Below are 11,237 nucleotides of genomic sequence, written 5' to 3' on the forward strand. Positions count from 1 at the left end.
GCTGAGGCAGGAGAATCGCTTGAACCTGGGAGGCGAAGGTTGCAGTGAGCTGAGATCACACCACTGCACTCCAGCCTGAGTGACAGAGCAAGACTCTGTCTCAAAAAAAAATAATTAATTTAAAAACATAGGCTGGGCGTGATGGCTCACGCCTGTTATCCTAGCACTTTGGGAGGCCGAGGTGGGCGGATCACGAGGTCAGGAGATCGAGACCATCCTGGCTAACATGGTGAAACCCCGTCTCTACTAAAAATACAAAAAATTAGCTGGACATGGTGGCAGGCACCTGTAGTCCCAGTTACTCAGGAGGCTGAGACAGGAGAATGGCGTGAACCCGGAAGGCGGAGCTTGCAGTGAGCCGAGATCACACCACTGCACTCCAGCCTGGGTGTCACAGCGAGACTCCTTCTCAAAAATAAATAAAATAAAATAAAATACAAATACAAATACAAAAATTAGCTGGGTGTGGTGGTGGGTGCCTGTAATCCCAGCTACTCAAGAGGCTGAGGCAGGAGAATTGCTTGAACCCAGGAGGTGGAGGGTGGAGTGAGCCGAGATCGCGCCACTGCACTCCAGCCTGGGTAACAGAGCGAGACTCCGTCTAAAAAAAAAGATCGATTATAGACCTAAACCACAAATGCTAAAATCATAAAGCTTTTAGGCAAAAACACAGAATATCTTCATAACTTGGAGGAAAGCAATCCCTTCTTAAGCTATAGAAAGCAATAACATAAAATAAATTTCCTGATAAGTGAAACATCAAAATAGAAAAATTTGCTCGTCAAAAGACATCATTATGGTGCAATCCCAGCACTTTGGGGGTCTGATGTAGAAGGACTGCTTGAGGCCAGGAGTTTGAGACCAGCCTGGCCAACAAAGCTAGACTCTGACACTACAAAAAATTTTAAAAATGAGCTGAGTGTGGTGATGTGCACCTGTAGTCCCAGCTACTCCAGATCCTGAGAAAAGACGATTGCCTGAGCCCAGGAGTTAGAGGCTGCAGCGAGTTATGATTGTGCCACTGCACTCCGGCCTGAGTGACAGAGTGAGACCCTGACTAAAAAAAAAAAAAAAAAAAAAAGATGTTATTATGAACGTGAGTAAGTCAAATAGATAGACAAAACATTGATCTGAGAGGGGACAAAGGAATGTGAGATATATTAAAAATTCCTATAGCATAGTAATAAAATGACAATCCAATAAATGGACAATAAGCATATGAAAGGTACTCGAGGCCGGGTGCCGTGGCTCACGCCTGTAATCCCAGCATTTTGGGAGGCCGAGGTGAGCAGATCACCTGAGGTCAGGAGTTCGAGACCAGCCTGGCCAACATGGCAAAACCACGTCTCTACTAAAAATACAAAAATGAGCTGGGCGTGGTGGTGGGTGCCTGTAATCCCAGCTACTTGGGAGGTTGAGGCAGGAGAATCACTTGAACCCAGGAGGCGGAGGTTGCAGTGAGTTGAGATTGTGCCATTGCACTCCAACCTGGGCAATGAGAGCAAAACTCCGTCTCAAAACAATAAAAAAATAATAATAATAATAAAATAAAAAATGATCTAGATATGGAGATGCATTCCTGTAGTCCTAGCTACTCAAGAGGCTGAGGCAGGAGGATTGCTTGAGCCTAGAAGGTTGAGGCTGCAGTGAGCAGTGATTGTGCCACTGTGCTCCAGTCTGGGCAACAGAGTGAGACCCTGTCTCAAAAATAAAAAGAAAAAAGAAAAAGAAAAGAACTCAATATCTTTAGTTATTAAGAAAATGCAAATTGGCCGGGCGCAGTGGCTCACGCCTGTAATCCCAGCACTTTGGGAGGCCGAGGCGGGCAGATCACAAGTTCAGGAGATTGAGACCATCCTGGCAAACATGGTGAAACCCCGTCTCTACTAAAAATACAAAAAAATTAGCCGGGCGTGGTGGCGGGCACCTGTAATCCTAGCTTCTTGGGAGGCTGAAGCAGGAGAATGGCGTGAACCCGGGAGGCAGAGCTTGCAGTGAGCGGAGATCGCACCAATGCACTCCAGACTGGGCAACAGAGCGAGACTCCGTCTCAAAAAAAAAAAAAAAAAAGAAAAGAAAATGCAAATTATGCCAGGCGCAGTGGCTCAAGCCTGTAATCCCAGCACTTTGGGAGGCTGAGGTGGACAGATCACGAGGTCAGGAGATCGAGACCATCCTGACTAACACAGTGAAACCCTGTCTCTACTAAAATTACAAAAAATTAGCCGGGCGTGGTGGCAGGTGCCTGTAGTCCCAGCTACTTGAGAGGCTGAGGCAGGAGAATGGCGTGAACTCAGGAGGCGGAGCTTGCAGTGAGCCAAGATGGTGCCACTGCACTCCAGCCTGGGTGACAGAGTGAGACTACGGTCTCAAAAAAAAAAAAAAAAAAGCAAATTATAACCACAGTATGATGCCTCTCCATACTCACCAAAATGATTAAACTTTAAAAAACTGACAATACCAAATGTTAGTGGGAATACAGAGCAACTGGAACTCTCATACATCATTAGTGGGAATGTAAAGTATACTATCAATTTGGAACAATATGTAGCAGTTTCTCATAAAACTACACATACACCTACCCTATGACTCAGCAATTCTATTCCCAGTTATTTATCCGAGAGAAATGAAAGCATATGTTCACACACAGACTTGAACGTAGAATATTGATAGCAGTTTTCTTCACAATAGCCAAAAGCTGGCTATAGCTCAGGTATCCTTCATTTGAAAAAGGATAAACAAACTGTGGTATAGATCCACCATGGGACACTACTCAGCAACAAAAATGAAAGAACTATGGATACATGCAGCAACATGGATGAACCTCAAAACATGTTGCTGAAAAGAAACCAGACATAAAAGTACATCCTACATTACTCCGCTTTAAAAAAAATCAGAACAGTAGCTTTCCCTGTGGGTTGGGGTGAGGGTAATGATCCACATCTTGATAGAAGTTTGGGTGCCACAAAGCAACCTCCTGGTAGGGCAGAGATTTGAACACATGTGGTCTGCCAGGGGCCATGGTTTTAATCACCATACTATGTAGCCTTGCCCAGGCTATGGAGTCTCAAATGTGGACGAGATCACACAGAAAAAGTATCCCGTGAAGACAGGAGACTGAGAGGAAGGACCCGGAGAGGTAGGCCAAAGACCAAGAAAGGAATCATGAAAAGTAGTTGGGGGAGAACTTACTCAAGAATGGCTAACAGTGTTGAGTACTGCTGAGAGGTCCAGCAAGAGAGAGACAGGAATGTGCCATCATTCAAGGCCCCTAGGAGGGTGTATGTGACATAGGCCAGGACAGTTTCATGACTGGTGGGCGCAGCAGCCAACTGGCAGTGTAATGAGGAGGTAAGGAAGAGAAGACTGAATATGAGTAACTTTCCCAAGATGCTTGGCTGCACAGGGGAAGGGAGAGAGGCAAGACAGTAATTAAAGAGCTGAGATTTCCTTGCAGAGGCATAATCCTGACCACAGCTGACTCCATCCAGAGCTGCTTGACTTTGCCCATTCACCAGGATGGCTACTTTGTCCTTCTGTGAAGTAAAGATCCTTTCACCACAGTAAGCCTGTGACAGCCCGAGGGCTCCGTTTGAAGCCTTGAGATCAGCTGACTCCACCATTGCTCACATCCTGTCATCCTTGGCAGGACTTGATGGGCATCCATCCTTCTCCACTCAGCCCAGTCCTTCCTCTTCCTACCACTGTTATACTGCTCTCCACCCCTCTTCTTGCTTGAAGCCTGGAGCCACCCCTGGCTCACATTATCCTTGACCCTCTTGACTTATCTGGAACTTGATCCTTCCTTGAGAACATTCTTCCTTTAATGAAGTATCACTTACTCTCTCAAGTGTATAGGGCGGGTGGTAGTGGGAGGATAGGCAGGCAGCCCACCTCAGAGTCTCCGTTTCCTATGGCCATGTGGCTTCACCATGGCCTTAGTTAGGGATGCATTTAACAGCAAGTAATGGAAGACCCAATTAAAGCAGTCTGAACAATGAGGAGTTTTATAGCAGGTCCAGGGCTGGTTGATTCATCAAGGGTTTTCCAGTTCTTCACACTCATACTTTATCCTCATTGGTTGGTGGTATCTCCCCTCCCAGTTGCAACGTGGTTGCAGCTATTCCAATCCTAAAAGGGAGCATGGCAGTGAAGAAGAACAAAACTTTTCCCAGAAGCTCCCTAAGTCCTATTGACCAGGATTGGGTCACTGGCCAAGGGAATAGAAATACTGTGATTGGCTAGGCCAACTGGATTCATCTCCTGAATATATAGGAGGGGGACACCTGTGTGAAATCCAGACTTTGCTAGCAAGAGAGAAAAGCTTGGCTGCTGAATAGGCACCGCCAGTGCTTGCCTCAATAGTCATATCAAATTCCTCTTCCTTTAAGAACCAGCTATTTCACCTTCCACTGGGATATGCAACATAGGGTTTAAGGGCAACAGTTCTGGTGCCAAACCAAATGGATTCGAATCCCACCTCTCTCACTTTAACCTTGAGCAAGTTGCTGAACTTTCCATGCCACAGTTTCCTCATTTGTAAAATGAGGGTTATCAGCACTATCCAATAGAATTTTCTGTGATGACAAAAATGCCCCATGTCTGTTCTAATATAGTAGCCACAAGTCATACATGGCTATTGCACATTTGAAATATGGCTGATATATCAGAGGCATTGAATTTTAAAACTGAAATAGCCACAAGTGATTAGTAGCTACTGTATTGGGCACGTACTTACTTCTAGCTCATATTATTATTGTAGGATTAAAAAGTACAGTGCTGGCCAGGCGTGGTGGCTCAAGCCTGTAATCCCAGCACTTTGGGAGGCCGAGACGGGCAGATCACGAGGTCAGGAGATCGAGACCATCCTGGCTAACACGGTGAAACCCCGTCTCTACTTAAAAATACAAAAAACTAGCCGGGCGACGAGGCGGGTGCCTGTAGTCCCAGCTACTCGGGAGGCTGAGGCAGGAGAATGGCGTAAACCCAGGAGGCGGAGCTTGCAGTGAGCTGAGATCCAGCCACTGCACTCCAGCCTGGGTGGCAGAGCAAGACTCCGTTTCAAAAAAAAAAAAAAAAAAAAGTACAGTGCTTCAATTTTAGAGGAAGAATTGAAGCAACACATAAAGTCCCACTAAGTGTTAGTTATTATTTTTGCTGTTATCCACTGATGTCCTGGTCACTTTACTCTGTGAAGGCTTTGTTTATTTTATTTTTATTTTTTTGAGACAGGCTCTCACTCTGTTGCCCAGGCTGGAGTGCAGTGGTGCGATTATGGCTCACTGCAGCCTTGACATCCTGGGCTCAGGAATCCTCCCACCTTAGCCTCCCCAATGGCTGGAACTACAGGCACACACCACCATGCCAGGCTAATTTTTGTATTTTTTCTAGAGGTAGCAGTTCACCATGTTGCCCGGGCTGGTCTCAAACTCCTGGCCTCAAGCAATCTGCCCACCTCAGCCTCCCAGAGTGCTGGGATTACAGGCATGAGCCACCACGCCTGGCCTTCTGTGAAGACTTTAGCAGCCGACTGTTTTCTTGTCCAGCTCAGGTTTTCCACAAACCCAGATGGTTTCAGTGCTCATGCAGGTAGTCCAGCCAACACCCTGGCCTCTTGGTTCCTTGTTCTCTTTGACGCCAATGACTTACCTCTGTGTTGCTGTAGCCACTCACTCTCATAGCCACCACCTTTACTACACCCTTGCAGGAGAGCTGGACTGAAATCTCACTCCCTAGATTCTGACCACAACATCCTACCCTTACAGTTCTTTCTTTCCCTTGCCTCCAAGAAGCCTGGTCTTTAAGTCTGTTGAGACTTCCAGTTTCTTGCCTTTCTTTCCTTTGACACTGGCCCCTCGTGTCTTTACTTTTCTTCCTAATCAGTCTCCGTTCCACAGTGCTTCACCTCTGCTCTTCAACTGTATTGTCTCCCTCTCTGTTGTTATTATCCTTCTGAATGGATCTCCTTGCTTCAGGACTTATCTTTTAAATCCATCCTCCACATTGCAGCTAGGCTGATCCCTCTACTAAATCTTATCATATGACCCACCAGTCTAAATCTTCTAATGCTCCCCATTGCCCACTACTACCCGTTCCCAGAAGGTACCATGATCCCACAGGTATCCGTGCCTTTGCATATACTAAACCTTCTTCCTGCCTCAATGCTCTCCTTGTTCTTTGCCTGAATAATTCCTATGTCCCTTCAAGATTCATTTCAGGCTGGGCACGGTGGCTCATGGCTATAATCCCAACATTTTGGGAGGTCGAGGCAGGAGGATCACTTGAGTTCAGGAGTTCAAGAGCCTGGACAACATATTGAGACCCTGTTCTATGAGAGAGAGAGAGAGAGAGAGAGAGAGAGAGAGAGAGAGAGAGAGAGAGAAGGATTCAGACATGCTTTATGCCGAAAGTATACAGCTGTCATAACTACAGAGCAGGAGGGTGGAGATTTGGGGAATCTAGGGGATAATAAATGGAACAAGTGCCTGAAGAGGCAGAAGGGAGGTGTTTCCTAATTAAATGATGAGTTGGTATGAAGATGGATGGAAACTTGGGGAGAACAGTGAAGGCTTGGGAGATAGAGTTGGCTAGGGGCCCTCAGCAGCTTTCCACAATTCTTTTGTGACCTCCTCCTCGTTCCCCTCATCCTCCACAAATCATGGGCCACTATTCAGTGTTCTTGAACTGTCTTGTCTGTGAAATGTATTGAGCTCCAGCAATCAATCCATAAATCAGTTTAGTCCTTATATAGGAGACTATGTGTAAAACATTTAGCTTAGAACCAAGTACACGGGAGACACTCAGTTAATTGTAGCCCTTGGTATCTTTACCAGCAAGAATGCATATTGTCTTTTCTAGCTGCTGCACAGCAGTGTGTACAGTATGATATGAGTCCTTGCCCTCCTTGAACTTGTGTTATTGTTGAGGAAGAAAGATGTACCCACAAAATAATTAAAAAGCAATACAAAGGAACATGTAGTGGCCACCAGTATCCAAATTGTGCTTCCATTATTATTTTATTTTATTTTTTTGAGGCGGAGTTTCGCTCTGTCGCCCGGGCTGGAGTGCAGTGGCTGGATCTCAGCTCACTGCAAGCTCCGCCTCCCGGGTTTACGCCATTCTCCTGCCTCAGCCTCCCGAGTAGCTGGGACTACAGGCACCCGCCACCTCGCCCGGCTAGTTTTTGTATTTTTAGTAGAGACGAAGTTTCACCGTGTTAGCCAGGATGGTCTTGATCTCCTGACCTCGTGATCCACCCGTCTCGGCCTCCCAAAGTGCTGGGATTACAGGCTTGAGCCACCGCGCCCGGCCACTTCCATTATTATTATTATTGTTATTATTATTATTATTATTATTAATTATTATCATCATCATCATCATTGTTATTATTGAGACAGACCCTCACTCTGTCACTGAAGTGCAGTGGTGTGATCCTGGCTCACTGTAACCCCCACCTCCTGGGTTTAAACAATTCTCATGCCTCAGCCTCCCAAGTAGCTGGGACTACAGGACAGTGCCACCATGCCTGGTTAATTTTTGTATTTTTAGTAGAGACAGGGTTTCACCATGTTGGCCAGGCTGATCTCGAACTCCTTACCTTAGGTGATCTGCCCACCTTGGCCTCCCAAAGTGCTGGGATTGCTTTTTTTTTTTTTTATACAACCAGCACTAAAAAGTATGCTTTACATCATGACTTAGAATTCAGATACATATAAGGCGGGCAGTGGTGGCTCATGGCTGTAATCCCAGCACTTTGGGAGGGTGAGGTGGGTGGATCACCTGAGGCCAGGAGTTCAAGACCAGCCTGACCAATATGGTGTCTCTACTAAAAATATAAAAATTAGCTGGGTGTCGTGGCATGCGCCTGTAGTCCCAGCTACTGGGGAGGCTGAGACAGGAGAATTGCTTGAACCTGGGAGGCAGAAGTTGCAGTGAGCTGAGATCACGCCACTGTACTCCAGCCTGGGCAACAGAAGGAGACTCCATCTCAAAAAAAAAAAAAAAAGAATTCAGATACATATATAAAACTGAAACAAAAGTTTAATTAAACAATACTTATCCTTACTTCACATGATGCCTTCTGATATTTTCTGTACTGTTCTATTCTACTTCAGTTTTATTTTTTAATTTTATTCACTTTTTTATTTTTATTTTTTATTTTTTGAGATGGAGTCTTGTTCTGTTGCCCAGGATGGAGTGCAGTGGTATGATCTCAGTTCACTGCAGCCTCCGCCTCTTGGGTTCCAGTGATTCTCCTGCCTCAGCCTCCCAGGTAGCTGGGATTACAGGCACGTGCTACTGTGCCCGGTTAATTTTTTGTGTTTTTTAGTAGAGACGAGGCTTCATCATGTTGGCCAGGCTGGTCTCAAATTCCTGACCTCAGGTGATCCACCCACCTCGGCCTCCCAAAGTGCTAGGATTACAGGCATGAGCCACTGCGCCTGGCCTTTACTTCAGTTTTAAAGAGTGATGGTCAAGACACTGTTTTTTTTTTTTTTTTATGTTTTGGTTTTTAATTTTGTTTTAAAATTTTTTCATAGACATGGGATGTTGCTATGTTGCCCAGGCTGGTCTCGAACTCCTGGCCTTCAGCAGTCCTCCTGCCTCAGCCTCCCAGAGTATTGGGATTACAGGTGTGAGTCATTGTGCCTGGTCAAGATGCTGTTATGGGCTGAGTTGCGTTCCTCAAAAATTCTCTTGAAGTCCTAATCCCAAGTACCTCAGGATGTGACCTTATTTTGAAGGACCCACTTATAGGGTCTTTACAGAGGTAATTAAGTTAAAATGAGGCCATTAGGGTGGTGCTTAATGCAATATGACTGGTATCCTTGAAAGAAGGGGAAACTTGGAGGCTGACTTGCATACAAAGAGAATACTGTGTGAATGTGAAAATGGCCATCTACAAACCAAGGAGGGAGGCCTGGAACACAGCCTTCCTTCACATCCCTGAGAAGGAATCAATCAACCCTGCTCATGTTAACCTTGATCTTGGACTTCTAGCCTCCAGCATCCTGAGAGATTTCTGTTAGGTCATACAATTTGTAGTACTTTGTTACAGCAGCCCTAGCAAACTGATACACTCATCAAATTGATTTTTTTTTCACTATTGGGTTGTAAAATTGATTTTGTGACTCACTATTGGGTTGTAACCGGCAGTACACAGACGTGAAGTTATTTTTTCCTTATGCTTTCTCTTTTTTTTTTTTTTTTTTTTTTTTTTTTTTTTGAGACGGAGTCTCGCTCTGCCGCCCAGGCTGGAGTGCAGTGGCCGGATCTCAGCTCACTGCAAGCTCCGCCTCCTGGGTTTACACCATTCTCCTGCCTCAGCCTCCCCAGTAGCTGGGACTACAGGCGCCCGCCACGTCGCCCGGCTAGTTTTTTGTATTTTTTAGTAGAGACGGGGTTTCACCGTGTTAGCCAGGATGGTCTCGATCTCCTGACCTCGTGATCCGCCCGTCTCGGCCTCCCAAAGTGCTGGGATTACAGGCTTGAGCCACCGCGCCCGGCCTCCTTATGCTTTCTCTTGTGCAATCTTGTGTGTGTGTGTGTGTGTGTGTGTGTGTGTGTGTGTGTGTGTGTGACAGAGTCTCGTTCTGTCACCAGGCTGGAGTGCAGTGGCATGTCTCGGCTCACTACAATCTCTGCCTCCCAGGTTCAAGTTATTTCCCTGCCTCAGCCTCCCGAGTAGCTGGGACTATAGGCATGCACCACCACGCCCGACTAATTTTTTGCATTTTTAGTAGAGACAGGGTTTCACCATGTTGACCAGGATGGTCTCAATTTCCTGACCTTGTGATCTGCCTGCCTCAGCCTCCCAAAGTGCTGGGATTACAGGCATGAGCCTCTCTTGTGCAATCTTGACCACCACTCAATGGGATGGCAGGGCCCAGGGGAGGGTGATACAGTCACCCTCACAGTCATGCAGGTGCAGATGTCATTAATGAAAGTCTGACAGACCCTGCAATTGTACAATCTGAAGATGAGTATCTCCTTAAATTTCATACTCTAGGCACTTTACCCTAGCCTAGACTCTGTTGAAGTAGGTATGACTATTATTCTCATTTGAGGGATTGACACCTGATTGAGAACCTCCTAAATGGAATCAGACCCAAGCCAGATTTGCCTCTAAATTCTGTTTTTTTTTGTTTTTTTGGTTTTTTTTGGAGACGGAGTCTTGCTCTGTCACCCAGGCTGGAGTACAGTGGCCGGATCTCAGCTCACTGCAAGCTCCGCCTCCCGGGTTTATGCCATTCTCCTGCCTCAGCCTCCGGAGTAGCTGGGACTACAGGCGCCCGCCACCTCGCCCGGCTAGTTTTTTGTATTTTTTAGTAGAGACAGGGTTTCACCATGTTAGCCAGGATGGTCTCGATCTCCTGACCTCGTGATCCGCCCATCTCGGCCTCCCAAAGTGCTGGGATTACAGGCTTGAGCCACCACGCCCGGCCTAAATTCTGTTTTTTCCCCCCCTTACATCACAGTGTTCCCATTGGTATAATCAGTTAGAGAGGGAGACAATAAATACCATTTTTTCTAACAGTACTTGCTCCTTGCCTTCCTACCCCTTAAAAGAAGCCAAAGTCAGAGAACACATTTACTCTTTTCCCTCCTGCTACCCAAGTCTTTGGGGACTTGTAGCTCTGACACCCCTAGGTGGTGAAACCTGGCTTCATCTACTGTCTGTGGATGTCTGCAGGCAGAGTGGGCACCCAGGAGCACATACAAAGCACGTGTGCCGTGAACACGTATGTGCACACACCTTGATCCTAGCATGGCTTGTTGGGCAAGCCAATGGACAGAGTCCCTGCCTGCTACCTCCAGCCGTGCCTCCCTTCTCTTCCATTCACTGCCCTGCAGACACAGTGGACACATATGCACACACACTCTCAATAGGATTCTTTTGGCAGTAATATGACCCCCAAATCTGGGGACTTCTATGTAGGATGGAGACCTTTCGCCTTTCCTCATACCTGGTTTATTAGGAACCATAAAAATAGTGCCTGACAGTTACTGTGTGTCAGTCACTGTTCTAAGCCTTCAGATGTATTACTGCATTTGATTCTCACAACATTATGGGTTAAGACTTATTTGCTCCACTTTACAGATGATGAGAATGAATCACAGAGTAAATTGCCCAGGGTTGTGTGGTTAGCAGCATTAGCAGGATTTGAACCCAAGCAGCCTGTATGCACAGTCCAGTCTCTTAACTGCTATATGCTGCTGTGTTCAAACCCTCTGCT

Source organism: Rhinopithecus roxellana, chromosome 10 (assembly GCF_007565055.1).
Source record: "Rhinopithecus roxellana isolate Shanxi Qingling chromosome 10, ASM756505v1, whole genome shotgun sequence".
Classification (NCBI taxonomy): Eukaryota; Metazoa; Chordata; class Mammalia; order Primates; family Cercopithecidae; genus Rhinopithecus; species Rhinopithecus roxellana.